Genomic DNA, 25,474 nt, shown 5'->3' on the forward strand with positions numbered 1-25,474 from the left:
TTTCAGCGGCGATTACGCAAGATGTCGGCCTGTGATCGGACCAGTCGGTATCATAATGTATTTTTAGACTATCTATTTTGTTCTTAAGATTATTGGTGCATATACAGTGATCGAGCCAGGAAGTGGTATTGTGTGCATCGCTTATATATGTATATGTGTCATTCGGTAGTCTTTCAATATCGATACAATTGTAGTTATTTTCGGTGTAGAAATGAGAGAGTTCTTTTCCGAATATGGAGGATGGGTGAGCGTTGAAATCTCCCATAACAATGGTTTCAGAGTGTTCGTTGTCTTGAATGATCGTATGTATTTTGGAAAGGTAGTTGGTGAAGTCGGTAAGGTTGTCCGCGTGACATACCGGCATGTAGACAGTCAGTATGCTTATCGTCCCCCCGTTGGTGGTTATCTGAATACCAGCGATGCGGTCATCTCCACACGGTATTATTGAAGCTTGCAGCTCGTTCCTCCAAAGTACTGCGACTCCTCCGTAGGCCATAAGATTTTACAATCTTTTCTAACGTTTTTAAATTCAATATAATTTGATAAAGACCTGTCTTCTTTATATTTCTTATGTAAAACTTTTTTAAGGGCAGTTAATTGAACAAGTTCTTTGTTGAACCATCTCGGATATTTTGATTCTTTAAAATGAATGAGTGGGATGAGATCTGTAATAATTTTATCCAGCAAGTAATAAAAAGATTCAATATTTTGATTAATATCGCCTTCCTTAAGAAATGACCAATCTTCCTTGTGGAGACGATCATTTATGTCCCGATAATTCGCATTTTTAAAGTTATACGTAGGAATTGAATTATTTTGATTGCCTTCTTTAGTACAAGAGATAAGTATTGCTAGTGGGGGATGGTGGTTGTCTATCGGAAGAATAGACTCTAATGATTCATTTATAATAACGTTGCTTTCATTTGACAAAACTAGATCAAGAACACGATTATTAATATTACGTACATGGTTATATTGGGTTAAATTAAAAAGTAAAGACATATCTAGAATTACTCGTTCGCAGGCGGTTGCTGGTATTGAATTAAAATTACTGTCTAAAACGTTGAAATTGCAATTAGGTAAATTATAATCACCGCAAATAATTATTTGATGATTTGGATATTTTGTTTTTACTAACTCAACATCTTCACAGTGTTTTTTATAGATTGATATGTTGGCATTAGGAGGAATATAAACAGTTCCAATAATAGTTTTCTTGAAATCACCACTTAACAATACGAACAATTGTTCCACATCAGTATTTTTGATTTTGAGTGCTTTCGAAGTAATATTTTTGCGGACCGCTATCAGGACACCACCTCCTCTTGTATTGGAGCTGGTATTCTGACTCCGGTCTGCTCGGTGGACATGGTGCCTATGTAGTCCTAGCTCCGCTGAGAAGATTGATGATGTTAGCCATGTTTCAGTGAGTATGATGACATCATTTGAGAAAGATGGAGCATTTACTCTGAACTCCTTTAATTTTGTTCTGATGCCCCTGACGTTCTGGTAGTAGATGAGGCGTTTATATGGCTGGAGTTTTTTGGTTGAACATTGATAATTTTAGGTGAGTTGTTAATATATTTTATGGTTAAATTATTTTCTCCCTTATTTTTCCGGTTTTCTAACTCCTTCCATACATTTTGAATTTCTTGGCGCTGAACCCATGTTAAGTCTTTTTTGGTTTTAATACTGAAATTTTTGTAGTCTATAGCCTTTTTTTGAAGAACCAGTTTCACTTGATGTTGATCTGACAGTTCAATCTTGATCGGACGTATTTTATCCATTTCTTTTTTACCTAAACGAAACATTTTTATTTCAGAGGTATCAACATTTTCAACTTTGCTTAGAATACTCAAAACTTTGTTCTTATCCTCCCTCATGCAGTCAGTTTTAGTACCAGTTGAGCACTCAGGTACATTAAACATTATAATATTCTTAGAACGTAATTTTCTCTCCTCCATTTCTGCTAGTGTTTCGCAAATTCCAGGTAGGTCTTGGATGGTGTTAGGTAGAGGTTGGACCTGAGGTGGCTTCTGTTGTGAGATGTTTGTATAGGCCTTCAGCTCTCCTTCCAGGAAGCCCACTTTCGCACCAACAACACTAATATTCCCCAAAAGTTCCGAAAGTTTAGGAGTTAATTTAGCCATTTGCTCTTTGGTAAATTTATTCGATGGATCCATAATGGTACTGTTCATAGAGTTTATTATATTACTTGCCATCGTAATAAAATGGTAGGGATCACACGAATCCATAATTAGTAGATCGAAGCAGAAATATAAAATATGAAAAAGTTTAGCTGCCCTGATCACGTACTCGGGATAGTATGCGTAAATGTGAAGGTAACTTTACTTACACACACACTAGAAGCAAGTGCGAACTAACGAATCGACAGTTCGATTGACAGATTTATAATTATTTTGTTTTTGATATATCTTTTAACTGCGAGATTGGAATCACTTGGAATTCTATCACTACACTAAAACTCGATTTGCACTTGTAATTTAGTACTTCCTATACGCACAGGTATAAAATTAAGTATTCTTATTTATATTTTAAACTGGAGCAGAAACAAAACCGTGCACTGTTTACATGTAGTATTATTGTTGTCATGTATAATGTCTAGCAACAAAAACGCAAACTGTTTTCTTCTTAATGTTGCGTTAACTGTTAATGCTTCATACAAATATATCTATAATGTAAATGTATAATGTTATGGTTTGGCGAAGAAATGTAATACGGTTCGCTGTAGTGCGCAACTTAGAATATACGATTTTAACAGAATTTCTTTCCGACAAATTTTCTTTCCAGAATCCATAGTCAATGGCTTCACATAATTTCAGTACATTCAACTGATCTGTACTTAAATCTTGCTCGTTGTTACCGTTGGAAATGTACCTTTAATAGTTTTATATTCGATAAAAGGAAATAATTCATACTTATTTTAAGATTTTACAATAATACCAGTGAAACTTTTAAGTCGTGGTTCAAAAAGATGTCACAAAATGAGCTCGTTTGCATATAGATGACAGAAAGTTTGAGGTGTGCTTCATGGTGCCGAATTACACCACCTTTGTACCCCGTTTCGAATGCTGTTCTGTCGCATACAATTGCAACAAGTTCCTCAAAATCGAATCTTTTGAAGCCCGTAAGAAAATAATTCCATTGCTTACCTTGCCGGGGCACCGCTCTACCAACTGAGCTAATGGGACCCTATTTTCTTCGGTCCTAGATGTAAGAGGCAAGTCCTGGGTTCGAGTCCTAGATGTGACCGTATCTTTTTCTGAATTTTCAGTTTCAGATTTTCGTTTAGGAATCGCTAATATTGTCTTCAATAATTGAAAAAACATTCTTTTTTAGCAAATAGAAAAAAAGTTTATATGTTATTGTAGGTAGTAGTAACGTTATTTGAATTCTTTACATTATGTCAACACAAACATATGGGTTTACTCAAAAAGTAGATTCAAAACCTATCTTTATGTTTAAAACGCGTATTTATCTCGGCTTTCCAAGGAAATATTGTATTTTTAGCGGTGTTTTCCACCACCAGCCGATCTTTGCCTCTGATTCTAAGTAAATTATTATGTTAAATTTCCAAGACTTGAGTCTAAAACCCCCCTCAGTAAATATCCTCCAGCCCGCGACGCTACAATAACATTCATTAAAAATAACTCCTATTAAGTTAAACGAAACTTAACAAAATCAGAACCACCTCACCTTTGTGAAATGCTAAGTGTTTTTGGAATAACAACAGACTCGACTTGATTCCACAATTTCTCAATGTTTTTTCTTTGTCAGAAATATTTACGGTTTCAAATTTCGCTCTTTTGGTAGACATTCAAAATTTATTTAATGAAGAGTATTTTTAAGGCTCACTCTTTAGGATGACATATATATTGCGAATATCAAAATTTACTATAAAAAGTGATCTTATCATTGATCTTATTTAAGCACATGCATAATAATAATTCATGCCAATTCGTTATCTATTCCAGATTATTGGTATGAATAAATTATCAGTGTAAAATGAAGTAACTTGGTGATAAACTTATTTTAAACATGAAAAATTACAAATATGATTTAAGATTTTATGCACTATAAATATACAAATATTTTGAAACAACTTTATTTTCATAATTATTGTCAGGAGAATGTTAAAAATAATATTCAATTTATAATACATTCCTATTTTATAAAAATTTCTCCCCTAAATGCACTAATTACCCCTTTGTTGACCTCCCATTCCAAAACTCCGTCAGATTTTTTTTATTTTATGTCAATGTTAAAATTCTCCTGATGAGAGGTACCTTCTGAAACCGATAGAACAAAATTTACGAAAATAAAATGGTTTTGAACAAATTTATGTGTTAATATTATAATTATGACAAGAAAAAAAGTAAATATTTTGTTCGGATTCCCAATATACGTATTCATATATATTTTTTAAATCTGATGTTATTTGATTTCCTTTCAGTACCATAATCATCAGCGGAAAACGTTTTAAAAACTAAAATTTTGTGTGAGCCCGATGCGCAATGATTTGTATTATTGGGCAACTTACCGAAAAAAATGTATTAGCTAGGTATTTCTAATGGTTACTCAGCATTATCTAACAAAAATTCGAAAATCTAACTGTTTAAAATGTACGAGCTATTAGCTAAGTGCACAACCATTTATTTTATAGACTCCTGCCTAGCACCTAGCGGTCAGTAGTAAAACTAGGGCCTATAGATAAAACAGGTGTTTTAATTACCAATTGGCTTTTCTTTGACAGTGTTTTGTTTTTGATAATTAGCTTGTCAGTGTGTGTTATTTGATTAGGTTATAAAAAGCCTCGCTGAGTGGATTTTTCACTTCTTCTCTCCAAAAAATAGTAACAGTCAGTCATTACGGTCAACTGACCGTTAGTAAAAGTGTTTTGTCCGGGTCGGGAATAATTTTTAAACTCGTAACATTAAATAAATTAAAAAATGCAGTTTGTGCAGTAAAAACGAAAACCATGCGTCTGTTATTTTGAAGACTTCATCAAGCCCCAAACTATTCTCAACACTAACCTTACCTAAACACATATTTTTGCTTATCTCCCTCTAAACAAATATCCTTTTATCTATCAAGCCTTATCTAAAAAAATTTCCCCTCCATTAAAAATCTCATCATTTCTCTCTGAATTTAACTGAAATCGTTGATATAATTTTGAATTTGCCAATTTAAACACATATCAATTCACTTTCTCTCTAGCCATAATTTGAAATGATAGCCTAAAACACCCTTGAAGGGTAAAAGCCAGTAACATTGAAAAAAAAAAAAAAAAACTTACCTTAATATTTTATGGTCATTCCGTAAAATTCGTCCATTCTATTATAAAGCTTTCTGTGGGTATTACTGAAAACAAAATGGTCATCAGAACATTGGAGTTGAGTGTCCATTTCGAAAAGATTTCAAACAATATCAGTAAAATAAACAAAATCTTAATTCAATTTATTTCCTACGTATGTTTAAACATCCTCGGCAGAGAGTGAGTGGGAAGTTGGAAGTGGGAAGCAGGAAGTAGGGACGTTCAGTGCGATCTCTGACTGGGAGTGAGCGCACTTTGCAGAAGTGTTTGTTCCGCTGAGGGGGACCACTCCGCCGCACTTACCGCTCGAGTTCCTTCCTTTTGATGAGGCACCCTACGGAAAGGGCCCGTCATATTTTGTTTATTTGACACTTTTAAATTGTTATGATTATTGCAAACTTACTAACTCATTAATGTCAAATTAATTTAACAAAATGAGAAAAAACAATTTTCCAATGACGAGCTCCCTTCATAATACATACAATAACTAACAAAAAAACTACACTGCAATGTAAACATAGAGAGTGAAATATTGTCTCAGTATCGCCCTGGTGTAAGACCACTATTCAGAATTAAGACTATGCTTTAAATGACTTTAGCCATGTGTGGTGACCAGATCTGAATAGCCATGTACTCCCCTCATCTTACTCTTCCTTGTCTCTCCTCTCCCCACTACATTCAGCTTCACAACATATCCCAATTGGGGATACCACAGTCTCACCAGATCTAGACGGTTTGGAGCAGTTGGATCTCTTGTACGGTTTTCACGGTGACCGGATAAATTATCATAATGATAATTCATCACATCTTTAAAAAGTTAAATAAAGTCATAGAAAGTGATGAAAAAAAACTTTATTTACTGCGTTAAGTAGGTTAGGTTAGGTTAAAAAAAAATCCATTGTTGTTAATGACTTTTTATCACTTTTTAAAAGTGTGTTGAATTATCACTGAATTGAGTTATCATGGAACCGGTATTCACATAAAAAATACATAAAGGTGTCAGAGAAAAAAATGGTTTTAAATGTACAAATAATATTTTAAGTTTTGCTTCTCATAATATGAAAGCACTTTTTTTCAATAATTGTATATAATTCATCGATCGATTTTAAAACCTTAATTAATGTTTTAAAAATCTTTTATTGAGAAACGATAGTAAATTTTAAAATATATCCTCTATAAAATTATTGTTTTACTAGCTGTACCCCACCTCGTGTTGGTGTGACTTAGTCTGTCTGTGCAGATGGAGAAAGAATAGCGCGTTTCTTTCGCAATGTTGTGCCAGAATTTCAAAACAATCGGTGAAGAAATTTCGGAGATTTGATATTTTGAATAAAAGAACATTAAAATTTTATTTATATACATTTTTAAACTTATATCTATGTACAAGGACATAACTAAAGTAAAGAAAATTCAACACATAAAATGTACTTACGTGAGTACCGTAAATAAAAACATACATATAAGTGCCTATAATAAATCACTTGAATGATATTTCATAAAATTGTATGAAATATTTTACGTTAGAATCTGAGAATATCCACTTAAAGAATGCGAGGAGGTCCCAAGTCCTGCGCCGAAGAGCGGAACAGACCCGCTGGACCTTCTTCAAAAAATTCTTTCATTTTTATTTGCGCGGCCTCAAAGGGTGACGGATGACCCGTCTAGTCCCTCATATAACACTAAAAAAGCGGGAGTTACTTCACTATATTCCTGACAGTCCGGCGGAGATTTACAACCGCAGCCTCCCCTCAGGAGTGGAGTTATCTCGGCCTATTGTGTCTGGAAGAAAAATTCCCTTGTATATAAAACAGCCCCAAAACTGTTTCCCCAGAGGCTTGCTCGCGAGGAGTGGCCACGGAAAGACGAACCTACAAGGCCAGAATATACAAACTATACACACTACCTACTGATGAAATCTACTGCTGCCAGAACTTACTAGAAAAACAATTACCTCGGGGTATTTATCACAAGTTGAAAGGCTTTTAACGCACATAAGAACTACTGCTAAGCGATGGAAGAACCTCCCAGATTATAGAATCCGCTCCAGGAATATTTACCCTTCGTTTTAAACTAACGAAGAACTTTGTGGAAACAAGCTTTTCATGGTAATATTAATTAGTTTTACATTCCACAGATCCAAGGTACCAAAATGTGGAATCCCAATATTCTTTACCGGTTAATTATTGTTTGTAGGAAACTATTTGAACCTTTTCGATATTATTATGATAATAACGATTCTATGAAATGATGATTATTTATTCATTATTTTGTGGGTGGAAACTTTAACAGAAATAAACAACAAAGGACCATTTGGGCGAAATAATTGAATTTCACATTGTGGGTGGTTCATTGAAAGTAATGTATTTATAAACAAACAATAATTTTAAATATACATTAACATAATGCATAAGTAATACCTTTACCAAACTGTATTTCGTAATAAGCATCAAACTATTGACAGATTTAATTTTAAAAAAAAACAACATCATCGAATGAATAAAAGTATTTAAAGATATATAGATAAGTAATGAAAACTTTCTATTCAGCCACAAACCATAAAACTTATTTTTAATTCTAGCAATAATTTTGTGTTAAATATAAAAATTTATTTATTTATTGTTTAGGAATATTTACAGACTATTAACATGAAAAAAAATCATTAGATAAGCGCTGCAAAAAAACGTATATGTCAACAGTCCACTTAAAAATGTTCACATCATGGACAGTTTAAGTGTCATTATACACTATGTTTTAACAAAAAAAATATAAACAGCAAAACGCGAGCAAAGGCAAAAAAAGGAATATCAAAAACAAAACATACAGATAAATATATAATCCAAAATACAAAAGAAACAAAAATTAAACAGAAAACAAATAGAGTAAATAAAAAAAAAACAAATATTCACAATCTATTGCTAATTTGTTTTTAAAATAAGCGAGACTATTTGCATATATATCTATGTAGTTACACTCAATAGAATTGTACAGACGACACATTCTAGACAATGGATTGAAGTATGCAATATTGTTCTTAAATAATTCTAGATGGAATACATTCTGATTCCTTAGATTACGTCTATTAGGAACTTTAATAAGAATATTGCTCACACAATGAGAAATTATAATAAAAATAAAATTAAACACAGAATACATCAAATAAAAATTAGATATGTAACGATTCCGTGAATTGAACCAAACGCAAGCATTTAAAACTCGCAAATAAGACAAATAACCACAAAAAGGTAATTACATGGTGCTGCCACTAATCACGTGGTTTCACCACAATAGGCGGCCAATTTTTCAGCGTATAATTATTTTCAGTGCCCTGAAAAAAGGTCGAACGAAAATTTACCGTGAAAAAATTCTCACGGCAGCCCAGTTTTTTAAAAGGAAAAGAGGGGGCGTGAACACTTGCGGATCTCACGGGTGGCAGTGGCGGGAGGGAGGGGGGGGGGGAAGAAAAAACATTTTTGTTAGGTAACGGAGTGTGTCCGCGGAACTGAAAAGCAAAACTCTGAGGAGAATAGAACAGCGGCCACTTGAGTAGGGAGCTGGGCCCGCTGCGGGGGGGGGGTGGTGGTGGAGGGTGCATTTTGCAATATTTATGGGAAAATACTTCTCAATGTAAATGAATTCGCTTTTTATATTTCTATTCAATAACTCAATGTAAAGTTCTTTTTATTTCATAACTTCGACGAGCAAAATTATTAATATTTTTTTAAATCACATAAAATGTACGACAATAGGCTGGATGCAATAATGTAAGCTGTTACTAATTTAAAAACGAGTTCATTAAGAAGAAATTGTGTCCGCCGCGCTGTTTGCGATGCCACCGGCATGTTATTTTTACCGCGCGTGTAGGTAGAGAAGTAAATGAAGCCGATACCAAATTAAGTGGGCCTCGAACTACAAACTATGCCGCTATTTAAGGGGCCGAAGACCGATAGGTCTCCCATCCAAGGGAAATCGATAAATATCGGGGAACAATAAAAAAGGTGCTCCCACAGCCGCTGTGCCCACACGATGCACACATGGGGCCTTAAAGAGTCGGCGATGTGTGAATGTGGTGCGGTGCAGATCACCGAACATGTGGTCAACGAATGCCCGCTCCATTCATTCCCCGGCGGGATTGATGAGGTTCACATGGCGACGCCTGAGGCCCTAGAATGGCTCGCAGACCTAGATGTCCCCCTTTGACCCCTCCGCAATACGAAAGAAAAAGATTAAGAAGAAATGGCCAAAAATTGTTCTTCATCTTACTGAACATTACCTACTCCTACTTTCTACAATAAAATAGTTGGAGAAGTTATGGCGTAAAATATGGTATAATAATTTATTTGGCAAGTAATCTTTCTCGTGTAGCAAAAATTTAAAACTATTAATAACAGAATAACAGAATGGAATAAAATAATTTTGTATTTTTGCTTAAAAAATGTCAAATCCTATTTTTTTACGGTAGTTCAACACAAGAGGTCATGAGGAAAACAATTTCCCTCAGGGCCTTTATCATCATTGGAGTTACTGTGTGGAGGGTCTGGAGGAAGATCTGGGAAGGAAAAAGGAATGAGGGGTTGGTAGGAATCTAGGGGTCAGTATTGACGTATGAATCCATCACTCCCACTGCAGTGTAAAACAGTAGGCCGAGAGAGTCCGACTGGAGAGCTCAAAAGTACTTCCTCAACCAGTCCCTCCCGATCCGGCCCACCATGCTGTAAGTAGGCAGACGCGTCCACCGCCAAGACCTAGAAAAAAATCACCCTATAAACTCGGCAAACCCTGCTAATTCACCAAATGTTGCGTACCACTTGAGGTAACCTACGATAGTACCTATGTATTGGTTATCCAATAAATGGTTAAAAATAATTATAAGAAAATACCAAAAAGAACGAACATTTTTCTTAAATATTTTATTTAGTCTTGAAGTTAAAAATAATAATTACAAATAATAGGCTACTTTAAGTTTGTTTGTGCCAACGAAAGATAATAAAATAATTATATTATTTTTGGTGCCAAGGCCTTGGTATTTTACAAGGCCTGGCAAAGAAAACAATTTTTCCAAAAAACTTGGAAAATGAAGAAACGTTAAACCATTATTTTATTCCTATTTTTGTAGATTCTATTTTCGCTTATTATTTCGAATTCACGAAGAGTACAGGGAATTAGTTAAGCCAGGTTTATGCAGGTATTTGGGTCCTATTCACCCCATTGTACGCCCTGTCGGATAAGTAAATGGGAGGAAAGGGAAGCGGTTTATCTTCAGAGGTTTCTGAGTTTTGAAATTTCTCCTACAAAATGTTACATAGGATGCGTTACTCAAGAAAGGGAGATGAACTATACGGGGTGGTGCCGATTCTACCCACGCTTACCACAATGATTCAGAACATTTCTTTTTCTCTGTTTTTAAATGAAAGGAAAACATCCTTTTCCCTGTTTCATTTTGTTAAATAAACAAAATGTATTTATATATTTTATAGGTTGATTAAATCGTTTTTAACAATTTAATTACGTCGTATTTAGATACTTGTTCCCGTGAAATCTGACATAATGAATTCAAATTACCTTTGAGTTTAAGTGTCATTTTCAAAATTGGAACTGATTGTGTCAATCATTTTAACAAAGTTTGTATGTACCTACAATGTATCCACTTAATAATCTTAACAAAAAAATATTTTAATTGCTTTTTGAAATTGCATTCATAATTATAATATCTCGGGATAATTCAAGGATCTGCGCTAGTACCTATGTTAATAAGGTTTGGTGGTAATCAAGTAGTTTTAGAAGTAGAAAAGAGTACATCAACGAATGAATACTTGGTCTTGTGATTATTTTATCAAGGCCATATTAATGCTAACTCTGACTTAAATTATTTTTAATGTGACACATCAAGAAAATAAAAGAATTTTTTTATTGCGTTCAGTATTCCAACAAATAGAACATTCCCTGTTTTGACAATTCGCAATATGCATATCAGCTACCAAACTTCATGACTCATTTCCGGCACTCGGTGGAGTAATGATATAACATACATAACATTCGCAAAGCACAATCGTTTTGTTTTATCCATAATCATAATTCGCCAGTAAACCCTTTGTTTCACAATGAACCGCTCCAGAAAGCGAAATGTACCAGAATTCACAAAGAGGGAGCTTCCTTCAAAATGTCTTCAGCCGCCGCCAGTCGTAAAGTCTGAGGAAACTCAGCCCAGCTATATATCAGCCATGATAAAAGGGAACTGCCTCCCGAACCCATTCCCGCACATTATTGTTACATATCTACTTACCTACCTACTATACAGTCCACAGTATTACAGACTATAGTACCTACTGAGTACCTTTACACCGCTTGCCCCCAGCGTCATGTTTTTATCGCAGGATTTTTGCATAAACCTGAAAGATAAGAAATTAACAGAAACTTTGTAATGATCCCAATTTACATTTGAATTAAATACGTACACCTATTATTTTATACCTACAGAAAAATGATTAGCCTTTTCTTGGATTTTAACATGCAACAAATCGTATCTTTTAAGCTGATTTACAAAAGGTATGCATGTTAGCGGGTACCGTAATATAACAAAATTATGCACATATTATTGACATCAGAACTATTTACCATTAAATAATTAGTTAGAACTATCTAAAAATAATATCACCATATTCTGCTTAGGATAAAACTTAAAATTGCTGATGATAAACTTATTTTTTGAGCGTAGCGTTAGATATTTTGCACACTTCCATGCAGAAGGCCGTGTGAAATAATTCCTTCCAGGGCCTATGTTATCTTTGGGGATGCTGTGTAGAGGGTCTTTATAGGGAAGGAAGGATAGGAAGTTCTGGGAAGGAAAAGGCATACGGGGTTGGTAGGAATCTGGGGTTCAGTGTTTCGAGGAGTGAGGACGGACGGATGAATTTGTACCTTTCACTGCGGTGCATGGCGACGTTTATTTATTTATTCAAAAAACAGTTTTTAACATAAAAAAACATACTCTGCACATCTCACTAGGGCATTCCTGTATCAAGATGTGTAGCTTTACAATTACATCATTTAAAAAAATACATATATGTAAACATAATATAATAATAAGATTAAATTTAAACCCAAAAATAAAAGTTAATAACACGGTTGTGTCGAGACCGGTTGACAAAATAAACAAAATTTTAGTAACAAAAATGACAGTAAAATACGCATTGGGCAGTAAGTTGTCATATATGGAAACATAATATAATAATAAGATTAAATTTAAACCCAAAAATAAAAGTTAATAACAGGGTTGTGTCGAGACCGGTAGACAAAAATAAACAAAATTTTAGTAACAAAAATGACAATAAAATAAGCATTGGGCAGTAAGTTGTCAACAATAATATTCTTCTGATAAATAAAGTACAAGGTACCTGTGCTGGCTTATCAGACACAAGCATAGGGTAACCAAACTAAAAATTACAAGATGGATAGTATGAATAATAAATTATAAGAAAAAATAAAATAACTAAATTAAAATAGGTAAGTATATAATATAAATTTTAAGTTTATACGATGAGAATACCAACATTTTTATAAATCCCAACCAGGAATTATTAGATTCTTGGTCAAATAAAATTTTACACGCAAAACACTTCAATTATCTCAACCAAACGTATGTTGACAAATTTTCGTCAAACAAATGGTTGAGTATTGGAGAGGTGAGCGCAGAAATAGAAGGATTTATGCTTGCTATTCAGGATAGAGTAATTAATACTAAAAATTATAGAAAACATATAATCAAAGATACAAATCAAATTGATGACTTGTGTAGAAAATGTTTGGCTTTTCCGGAAACTATAGAACATATTTTATCGGGATGTTCTCTATTAGCACCGTCCGAGTATACATTTAGGCACAATCAAGTTTAAAAATAATTCACCAAAATTTGGTAATTAAACATAACTTGATTGACTGCCGTAATATAGTACCATATTATGAATACGAACCAAATTCATTTTAAGAAAACGGATTTTATAAAATATATTATGATAAAACTATACTAACAGACCGAACGATTAGTCATAATAGACCCGATATAGTTTTACATGACAAAATTAAAAAAAATAACTTATATCATTGATGTCGCTATTCCAAATTCCTGTAATATTAAAAAATCTGTTAATGAAAAAATAAGAAAATACACAGATTTAGGAAATGAAATAAAAAGAATTTGGCATTCTCAGACTATAAAAATATTACCATTCGTTATTTCGGCTACTGGCATTATACCTAGCTCTCTCATTAAAAATTTGGGCGTATTAGATCTATCAAAAAAATTATATATAAAGTTGCAAAAGTCGGTCATTTTGAATACATGTAGAATAACGAAAGATTTTTTAAATATTTATGTTGATGGATCAGTAGGATTTATAGGCCCTGTAAGAAGTTCTACCGAGCCGAACCCTCTGATATGAAAATATCTGGTGTCAGTGAATTATTTTCCCATTTGATCTCTGGTGAGTTGACGCATTGTTCTTGTATTGTTTTGTATTTTTTTTGCTTATATAATGCACTTACGTAATGTTGATTGACTAGATGATCATTTGTGGAAAAGTGTGTGGAAGGGTTTAGTTTTTCCTTTGGGGAAGATTTAACCTAAAACCAAAACTTTTCCTTCAACCAGTGTTTCGTTCTCTGGCCTACCAAACAGTTGGTGGGCAGACGCATTCGCCATCAAGACCCGGACAAACCTCACCACATGAACTCGGGTACCCTCTGCTAAAACACCAAATGTAGCGAACGACTTGGGGTGAAATGGTTCCTGGAGTGACGGTACCAATACCCGCCTCCCAAACGGTATCTCCTAATTTATTTGACATGAACATGAAGTCTAGCCGTAAAACAGTAAGATTTCGCAATTTACATTATTTTACGCAATACACAAGACAATGTGAGAGGGTAGGTACCCATTATAGTAATAAAAAGGCAATTCAGTTACAAAAATATAGATAAAATAAAAAAAAGGTTTAAAATAACATAAATCATACAATTTTATGAAAGTGATTACGTGAGTTAAGTTTGCTTTTCATCAAGATGTATGTAAGTGTGACCTGAAAAATCATCACAATGATAATGCATCACATCTTTAAAAAGTTATATAAAGTCATGGAAAGTGATGAAATAAAAACTTTATTAACTGGGTTAAGTAGGTTAGGTTAAAAAAAATATTTCATCGTTTCTAATGACTTTATATCACTTTTTCAAAGTGTGTTGAATTGTCACTGTGTTGAGTTATCATGGAACCGTATATAATCGGAACAATATCTTGTTGTTTACGTGGAATAAATAGATAAAAGTTTGAAAGAACACAATTTGATGCTTAAAAAATTTAATTCATATTCAAACATCAATACATTTACCTCGACATCAATCCAATATCACAAATTGAAATAGAAATACTCGAATAAGATATGAAAATCCGTGACTTCCGTTTGAGGGGAATTCCCGCCACTTATCGCTCCACCGGAAGGAATTAAAAACACCGTTTATTGAGTGACATCCGGCCGCCATGCTTTACCAATATAATATTATTATAGTTGACTCTCTATTGGAATTGTCGCGACACTCTGATATTCTACTCGCATTTGGTGATATGACATATTCAATATTCATGCATGATTGAATCGTATCCATTCAACGCAGTGGCGTGGGAAATACTAGATGAGTCTTTTTAAAGAAATTATTACTATTTTTAAAAAAAGATTATTTTAATTACATTTTATGTAGTATGATAATTGTTACACAATAAACCAGTTTTTCTATTGTTAATATGATACTATTTCTGGGCTCAACTGTAAATTACAGGTATTAGTTTGCTCTCTTTTTTATACCTACAAAAAAGTCCCCTTAATCTTATTTCTTATATTGTGTACGCGAAGCAAAGCAGTTTTTCTCAGAACAAGTAGGGAAGCCAAGCCATCCTTCATCTTGTTACAGATTTTAAAAAGTTCAAAGTTAAATTGTTTTATTGTAAATAAATGAGTATTTTAAGATGGAGTGGAGTTTTTCTTTACTTAAGTGACCTGAAATTTTAACATATCGTTGTATTCCTTCAAGAATTGACTTCATTATACTTTACGCTGTTTGTTATTCTTAATATTAAAATAAATTGTATTTTCGTTAATATTATATACAGGAAAATCACTTAAGTGCTCGATTTTACTAAAGCATAGAGCTGTTACGAAATTATTTTATCTCTGGAATATTAATATTTTTAGTTTATATGTACCTAATACGTTTACAGTAAATAAACACACAAACCTCCAACGGGTAAGACCAAAAAACAATTACGTATAAATGTAGGTCTGTTGTGGTGGGTAAAAAGTTTTCTAACATAGTTCGGATATTCCATAAAATTTGTAAATTGTGATAAATCATTTACTTTAATAAATATCTTGAATTGTTTGAGATTTAATATGCAGTTACAAATATGGTTTGAAATGAAGACGCATAACTCTTAATGCAGGATATTTTATACTAAAATTCAGTTGGCGGAAATGATCCGATACAGTATTTACTGGTCTGTTTGATCTCAAATTATGGATAGCACAGATTTTTTTCAACGGAGTACTGGAAACATAAAACTGAATTACATTTTTGAGACTACCGCTCAGAATAGTTATAGGGTACTCTTAGTACGACCGTGTCGCAGGTTTTTGAACTAGGATATCTGTCTTCGCTCTGGTATTTTTATCCCCAGCGCACTAAAATGTTATGAGTTAATAATATGTCGGCTTTCTGTAGATGCGCATTACTAATGCTCCTAACCTATTGCACGTTGCCATGGCTTGACAATAACTAACAAGAAATGTACTATACAACAACAGATCGACGTTCAGGCCATCACTGTTAAAAGTTAAAACAATCATTACTTTGAAGATAGCTCCACCCTACTCTACGTTCTTTAAATATTGGCTAAACGTGTAAAAATTGTTCTCAAATTATAAGTAATTAAATATATTCTCAGGTTAAGGAACGATTCATTAAAGGGCTTCTTTATTTAATATTGTATTTTAATTTCCATCAATAATTTTACAATTTGCAATCAAAGACAAACTGTATATCTTTCAGGGTACATCAGCTGATCGGATATTGTTTATTAACTCATTCGCTGCCAGGAGTTTTTGTTAACATTAAAATAACATATGATTGGTCTGCTCTTGGGAGTGATTGGCACTGAGCAGGTTAACTCACCAATATTGTGTGTGGTGCCTTCATAGAAAATAGTATTGACATTGATATTATTGAAAATATTGGTGTATATACCGCATTGTTATACTTCTTTTGAAAAGTTTTATTAATTCATCATTGATTTTTCAACTCCCACCTTTAGATTTTCGTTTTAAAAAAAACATAAGACCGATGGTACAAATGTCGGTATAATAAATGTCAAAGGGTGACAAAGTTTGCAATCTCATAAAAATTAAACGTACATACTAATTTCGGCCGTCGATGTGTACGCGAGAAGTGATACATTACGGCGTAATGCGTAAAATTATTAATTTAAGTTCAATGAATATTTAATTTTCAAAATTGGAGACGGTAAGTGAAAATCATATCAGACAACCAATAAAGTTGGTACCAAAATTATTTTATCAATTAAAAATTCTTTATTTTTAATATGTATTTTTGGTGTAAATATTTAATTAATGTCGTCGTTTTTCAAATAACCTTTATTCAAATGGTAAATATCTTCTTTTGAAAGGCAATGATCCTGAGGAAAGTATTTCTTTTAATAAATATATTCAGCTTCACAAATATTAAAATTATAATACACCGTAGTTTTTCAAGGGTTTTCGCTAGTAATCAATAATATTTTTCTTATTTTCATATTCCAATTTCAAATTTTGTACCAATGAATCCATTTCTTCCATTTATATCTATTTTTTTATTTATAATAATATCGAAAAACACTTTTAAAAATAAACACATTCCAATTTCAAATTTTGTACCCACAAATTAATTGTACTATTCATAAGCACATCATTATTTCAAGTCATATACGGACTGAAAAAAGGAAAACATAGTCAAAGGTATCTCAGTTTCAATTAACTCTAAAACTTTTGCTTTCATTTTTTTTAAATTGGATTTGATTGTGGAAAAAATTCAGACAAGCGATAAAATAGATAAGTATGATTTTTTTTTAATTTTATTAAAAATTATAGTATGGCAACCATCTGAAGTCAAACATTTATTCAAAATACTTTTATCTTCACAAATTCAATGATAACAAAATAAACATATCCTGCTGTTATTTGTGTGTCGACGCACGCATTAATTTATTGATTTTCAAAAGTGATACGAATATAATGATTGAATAATCGATATGACGTTTATGAGAATGTGTTATAACCGGATATTGTGTTGGTATTCATGTAACACCGACTGGTGTTACACGGTAAATGAAGGGTAAAACAACTCAAGTCTGAGTTAAAAGTTTGGACTGGTGGTTTCGCTTAAGCTTGGCTTCAATTAAGAAACTGGGTCATACAGTTTAACCGTAAATCAAGAATGAATGCTTAGTGCTTACCAACCAACCTATTAAATTATTATTCATGCTTTTCATTCAGTTACTTGCAGCGTTTTTTTCTTTATTCTTTCATAATTAAATTTAATTTGTTAGTGATCAGATTTTCTGTTCCAAGGAAATCAATTCTTTGGCGAGATAAAAACTACACTTTTCAGTGTCTTACCGACCATATAATTAGTAAGTTATGATTATCGTACTAGTAGTTCTGTGAACAGTAGTCCTCATCAGTGGCTCACCAACCATATCATTAGTTAATTATGATTATCGTACTAGTAGTTCTGTGAACAGTAGTCCTTATCAGTGTCTCACCGACCATATAATTAGTACATTATGATTATCATACTAATAGTTCTGTGAACAATTGACTGCCAAAAGAGTGTGTTTCTCTTATTTAATAAATCAGAACGAATTTCTTTTCTGAAATCAAAAGATTCGTAAGCGGGTACATACCTACCTTCTTATTTATAAACGATATATATATAACACTATATATAATAACACTATATATATATATATAGTGTTATTTTTTTAAAGTTGCGAATAGTAATTATGTACATCATTTCTTCAGGCAGGTAAGTATCAATATTGATTTGACATCTCAGGATCCAACGTCGTATCAACATTGCTTAACCTCAGTTTGCCTTGAACACCGAAACAGCTTTCACAGTAATAAAAAAACGTAAATACACGCAGAACTTAATAATAATACATTAAATTTGGTTTACATAAAAAAGATTTGAAAACTAAATGGAGTTCTACGAATTAAACACAAAATGAATTTGTTAATAAATCAACAACCCGTTCAAATCCTGATAATATTATTTCTTACACAAAAAAAAATTAAAAAATAGAGTTGAATGCTGAGGCCGCAATGAAATAATTTGTACAAAAGTATTTTTTTGTACTAAATATATTTGTGTTGCTTTATTCAGAGCAATTAACATATTCGAAAATTCAAAATTATCGTTAATGCCAGTTTCAGAGAAAAACAATAAATATATACGTAGTTCTAGTGTGGTTTAAAACCCAGAGCTACGATTCAAATAAGCTTAGCGTAAACTAAACAAACGTCTTGATCAATGTGAAGTGCACGATGATGTCTCAATTGAGTTACTTAAGATAAGTGCCTTGAATAATGGAAGAGGGTGTCAAAAGTTTACGGTTAACGCGTCTTTCCCCATTTTTTGATTCGTTATGACACCAACCTTTTCAATAAGGAGCTTATCTTTTCAAAGCGAGGCTTGACCAAGTGGGGACGTTGGCAGCCCCGTGATGGGCAGATATAATGTTAAAACGCATCAATCTCCTTCAAGAAGAGTGAGGAAATGGAAAAACTTCTTAAGCTAGGCCGTCCACAAAACTCCATCCAAACTTATAATCAACAGGCACTGAATAGTAAAAAAATTTTAGCCGTTTAAATGGCGGTTATATTTATTTCAAACGGTTTGCGCTTTTTGGGTAAAGCCGCTATTTTACTGAACTTGGCATAACTGTTTGAGATTTTTGAATATTTAAGGGTTAATTTTCACTCAAGTTGGGGTTCTATAATATTTTATTGGAATTTCTTTTTTACATTTATTATAACTTTCCACAAAGTGTTGTTTAAAGATTTAATAGTGATAGTTCTATAAAATGTTGTTTAAAGATTTACTAGTGATAATTCTTTAATCTAAAGAGATTGTGATAATCGTATTCGTGGTCATAAATACTAATTATTAAAAATACTAATTTCGGCTGTGGGTTTGTATGTAAGTGATTTTAACTATAGTTCAATGAACTCGGAATTGTTTTGAATTCAAATGTCATTTTCAAAATTGGAACTGATTGAATTCAGAATTCAGACAAGCGATAAAGTACCTATCTAACCTAACCTAAAATATTTTTATTTTGTAAAATCACACAAGAGTCCCGATTGCTTCCAACCGTCTGAAGCGAGTGAGAGTATTGCATCCTCAATTGCTAATTCTGTATGGTCGTCTCACACCAGGGCGATACTGAGAGCCTTACCCCTTGACCACGGAGAGCGTCGTTATATAATATTATTTTTAACAGAAAATTCTTTTAATTCTTAAATTTAATTCCTCTTTTCGTTAATCTTTAAAAATAAAATCAGATTATTGATTTTTCGAATGCGTTTTTGTTATCCCTTCCGGCCTCGGAAGGACATTACTAGTCACAAACGTATTCCATTTGAGACTTTAAAGGACAAATCTGACCGGGGCGTCCATACATTACAAAAGTATTTCAATTTTTTTTATGTAATGCGTAGATAGGTGATTGTTTCGTCATTGGAAAGATAAATAATGATTCTTTTCAGTTTGTATCAAATATTTATACCGAATTAGAAGAATAAAATAAATGAAAAATGTCAGAATGCATGATTAGAAATCGGCAAGATTGATGACAGTTGAAAGTTAAAATATATATATTTTTTTTATTGTACAAACGCCATAATAAAAATTAAAATTTTGTTACTAATTACCCACGCAAAAGGAATATGTTCTATAAATATTGAATTCTCACAAAATTATGGACGTTCTGATGTTTCGGGAAGTTTTTTTTGTTAAATTTAATGTTATAATTTTATCAAATCTCTAAAATTGTATTTTTTTCAACGACAACTTCCAAAATAAGCAATATATGGCACATTTTAGATAGCTCGAGAGCATTCCAAAATTCCGTAAAATTTCACCATGTCCTTGGGACGTAACATTATTTTAAAACCTGAAGGGTTATCATGTAATTATCAATCCAACGGTAATTATAATCATCTTTATAATTGTATTATCTTATATATAAATTATAATATTATGCATAAATTTAAAGACTTTTTTGTTTATAATTCAGTTCGTCATGAGCTTAGTGTTTCATTAAAAATTGAGTACATAAGCTAAAGAATTTGTAAAATAAATAATGGACGTCAAAGACTATGATTTGCGATAATTGATAACTAAAAAAAGCTTTTAGGAGAAATCTAATGAAACTTGCAGAGATTTTTATGAAACGGAAATGAATTCACTGACCGAAATTTTTCAATTCATCAAATATTTCTTAGGGTGGTTTTGTATAAAAATTAAACACTCGAATTTGTATGGGCTTTCACTCACTCAGCGGTCTATAGTCCATCAGATATTATAAATTATGGTTCCCTTTATTGACCACAGAGCGAATAATAAATTTCATACTGAAAGAAAACTCTCCGCCGCGCGCCGTGACAGCTTTTCTCTTCGCTGTAGGGTGACCATGAAATAAACACGAATATAAACGTTCAATTTATTTCAGATATAAAAATATGTTTTAAGTGTAGCAATCTGACGGAATAGTCGCATTTATGAATATATTATGCTTAATAACCGTGGCTTCTTCAGGGCTGTTGAATACTGTATTAAAATCTAATATCTACAATCTACCAGTAGCATATGTCATCAAGATTTAGAATTCCAGTATAGGAGGTAGTAAGTGCAGGTAAGGGGTTGGGAAGAGAATGGTCTTTGTCAATAGGGAACAACCTTAGCATTGGGCTTTTATTTAGATTCATTCGATTGTTGATGACTTTACTATTGTGGCGACAAGAGAACATCCAGAGTGTCTCATTAATAATAGACAGCTCGACCTACTTAGGTATCTACTTGATAGTTACTACTTACAGTTAAATTGTAAACAAAACAACCTACATGCTACAAGCATCTACTTGCCTAGCTGCGACAGTACGATCGCAAATCGGTCTGGCACGTTACGACAACTCGCCAGAAGGTTCGAGCCTATTGCCTATGCGTTAACGCAGCGCGACTGAAAGTTCCCAAAAGAACCATACTGAGCGAGTGTGTCCCATTTAGTTACCAATTCATCTACTTACTGTTGCCGTCAGCTGTACAGAATAAAAAAGCCCGACGCAGCGAGCAGTCAGTCAGTCATCTATCAGCCGTCAATTTACAAATCTCGCGAGAAACAACCGGTGCGCCCCGCGCCTCCGTGAAGGACAATACTCCCGGCTTTGCACGTACACATCATGGACTCCATCGGGACATCATCCTAGCGCCTTGGCCACGTCCCTGGCCAGCGCTACAACGGATAACAGCGCCCTGGTTCCAGCGTCTCTGACCAGCGCTTCATCCACGCATCATGACCACCACGAGGACACGCAGCATCCTCACTGGTCTACGCAGCTCCCGCTCAACCGCCTACGAGGTCCACCGCACTTTCGGCCTTCCCGTCAGCACTGGAGCGCCTGAAGACCCACGTTCTTCGCCAGTGTCTGACCTTTATCGAGTCCCGGTCACCAGCGCCCGGCGTCGACTCACTGACCCACGCTTGACCTGCCACCACAGCCAGCATGCGGAAAATACTACATCTGTCCTACGTCCACTCTCATCACGGCAAACTGACTCAATAAACCCTGTGACCTCACGACCGACTTTTATTTCGTGCCTCTCACCTGATCCCCAAACTATTAATGTTTTTGGCTCTCCGTAACTTTAATAACTCCAAGTTGTCCAATGTGATCCCTATTCCATTTTTATGAATTAACCTCTGTGTTTTTTTTAAATTTGTAAGCTGTTTCAATGAGATGGTTAGCAAATTCGTAGAAGCCATTTCTATTTAGGCATCTTAGATGTACTTTGACCCGGATATTTATTAATGCTACACTTTGCCTGCATAAAACACTTTCCTCTTGTTTTTAAGGTCAACTTTTCAAAAGTTCATTAATCTAAATTCATGGATAATTTGATAAATTAAACCATTTACATCGAATAATAATATTATCTTTTCATATTATCCATTTAAATATACCACCTAAAAGCTCATACTGTTACACTAGCGTAGCCAGTAGAACTATAACAAAGCAATTGATATTTTTTGACATAGTTTTTGACCGTCTAGTCAATAGTTACCTTCAAAATACTGAATTACTGTATTTCTTGCTAAACGAACTTCCATAAAAATCAATGGATCGTAAAAAGTTATCTCTTTACCAGGAATTATTTTTGAACTTAATGTCGGTAAAGTGTGTGATATCAATATTCGTGTCTGAAAGATATCAATATGTTTCATATTGGATTTAGAAATGCGTGGAGTGGACTTGCCTGGTTATTTAGATCTGGCAAATGAAGGTAGATAAAGCGGCATTTTGTATCAATCTTTGGTCCCTTGGCAAGGTGACATTGAGAGCATCATTCACTCAGGAATACAGTACAAAACTTTGTTTAAAAAATAAAATAATTCAGAACATTACTGAGTTAAGAACCAGTGCGAGACAGTTCTTACCGATAATAAATTTATTTGTTGTTGTGTCTCCAGCTTTTCTCACAAACTCTCTTATTTAATTAAACTCTGACCTTGAGGTTCTCGCCTTATTTATTATCCTATTATTCTCGATAGCTAACGCCATCGATGGGTTACCTAATAGACTAATATAGTGCCAACTATGGGTGGGATTATATACTAATATCATTATATTATTTATGAAAAGCGTAAGTAGATAGATACACACAACTTATTTTGCCATAAAAATTTTGCTATCAATATACTAACAGTTTGTAAAATCTTCCAACAAAGCGTATTTATAGATTATGCATTTATATTCAACATTATTTATGTCTTTGATTAAAAATATATTTAAATAAAAAGCACCTCACTTTATCAACCCTGTGTTAAATATTCTGAATAGCGCCCACAAGTCCAGTCCATATAAAGCAGGGGTGTATTTGAAAACAATTGGGATAGCTAACGGAAAACAATAGGTTTGGAAAAAATCTCAATAAATTTTTCAATGGTGAAAATTTATTCGTTTTCGTTATGCAAAATTTACAGCAAAGAGCGCATTCATAATTCACCCCTGAAAATACCGCAGGTAAAATATTTGAAATTCATTCCAATATTCTAATTACTCAGCATTTTACGGAGGTTTTGTCATGTTTTATATTACTGTAGCTGCTCTTACCGTAAAGTAGAAATTTCTAATATTATTTACATTATTTTTTTCATCCCCTTTCCTGAAACAAGTAATACAAAGACGAAACCTTTTTTGTAATTTATTCCACAGAAACTATTTTATCCATTCGAAAGATATTTGGAATATTATGACAAGTTTGCAAAACGTCTCGAGCGATTGTTTGCCATAATGTGCCAAATTTATATGAAACCTAAAAAAATTAAACCAAAGGCAAAATCTAAGTGGATTTATTAGCTTTAAACCGCAATAAGAGGGTGCTTCATTAATATTTTTGGGAAAAAAATAATTAAATCGAAAACCGAACACCCATCCCTTAAGTTTTTTATATACACAAGTCTTTTTTATCGACCCACTGTTGAATGAAGGCGATTTTACCATGACATAGATTTTCTTGAACCAAAAATACTTATTTGTGCTCTTGGTACATACCATAATATATTTACAAATATTAAAAAACTTAAAGATATTAATCCGGACTCGAAAAAAAGTTTTGACACAAATAAAATTTACATATGTTTGCATTAGGCAAATGATTGGAATAGTTTTATATGAAATCCTTTTGATTAAAATAATACCGATATTCATATAATTGCTCAAGTATTGTCAAACTGTGGCTCGGTCAAATCGAAAAAGAAAAAGCAAAGGCATTAAAACGACAAGTTAGCGGTTCCTTACTTAGTAAACACAAACATCTAAAACATATTTATATTAGTTTGGCAGACTTGTTAAAATAATTTTCTCTTAAATTAAATTCTCTTTGAAATATAATATAATGATAATTTGTTTTATTATTTTCGTTTTCGATCTCTCGTGCTGAGGATTTCACTAACTTATTAATAAAATTTATTAGCATGGATAATACGAAATAATTATAAATAAATTAAAAACCTTTTTTAATTAAATAATTATAATCATATTACACATTATTTGAGTTTTTAAATGATAAAATTATAAAGAACCAGGAACAAATAAATTTTACAGCGGCCTTAAGGTGATTTTGTACAAAAAAGGCGCTATACAAATCAAAATTGAGTGGTTTTGGTTTCAGTCTGAATTTGTTGGCGGTGTTTTATTTATATGTGATCTCCCTATGATTTCAATTCAGCGTTTATTTAAAATTTAAATGTTATAATATTCTTAGGTTTTTGAATGAGAGTGGGATTTTATTACTATACAATCACGTATTTTCAATAAACTTGGAACAAAGTTAAACTAAATCAATTGGGTTGGAATTATATAATATCAAATATAAAGTTTTTTTAATTTTTTTATTTGGTACAATATTTTTTTACATTTCAAAATTTTCCAGTAATGTTGGCCTCACTGGGTGGCTTGCCCTTGCTGAGGCCTTCATTTTATAATATGAAAATATAATCTAAATACAATCTACAATATAAGATAAAATAATACATTTAATATATAATCTTGTGTGTTTGTGAGTGATGTGTGTTTATATTGGTTTTGTGTGTTACGTGTAGGTTTTATTTTTATTTTATGCTATGACATTTTGGTAATATAGTCTTTTTTGTTCTTTAATCCATTTTGTAATTTTGTGTGTGAATTTATTTTATTTTCCTCAATTTTAATTTCAATTTTTAGACTGTTGAAAGCTTTTATAGAATGGTATTGGTAGTGT

Source organism: Hesperophylax consimilis, chromosome 5, assembly GCF_061612785.1.
Source record: "Hesperophylax consimilis isolate HC1 chromosome 5, BYU_Hcon_1.0, whole genome shotgun sequence".
Classification (NCBI taxonomy): domain Eukaryota; kingdom Metazoa; phylum Arthropoda; class Insecta; order Trichoptera; family Limnephilidae; genus Hesperophylax; species Hesperophylax consimilis.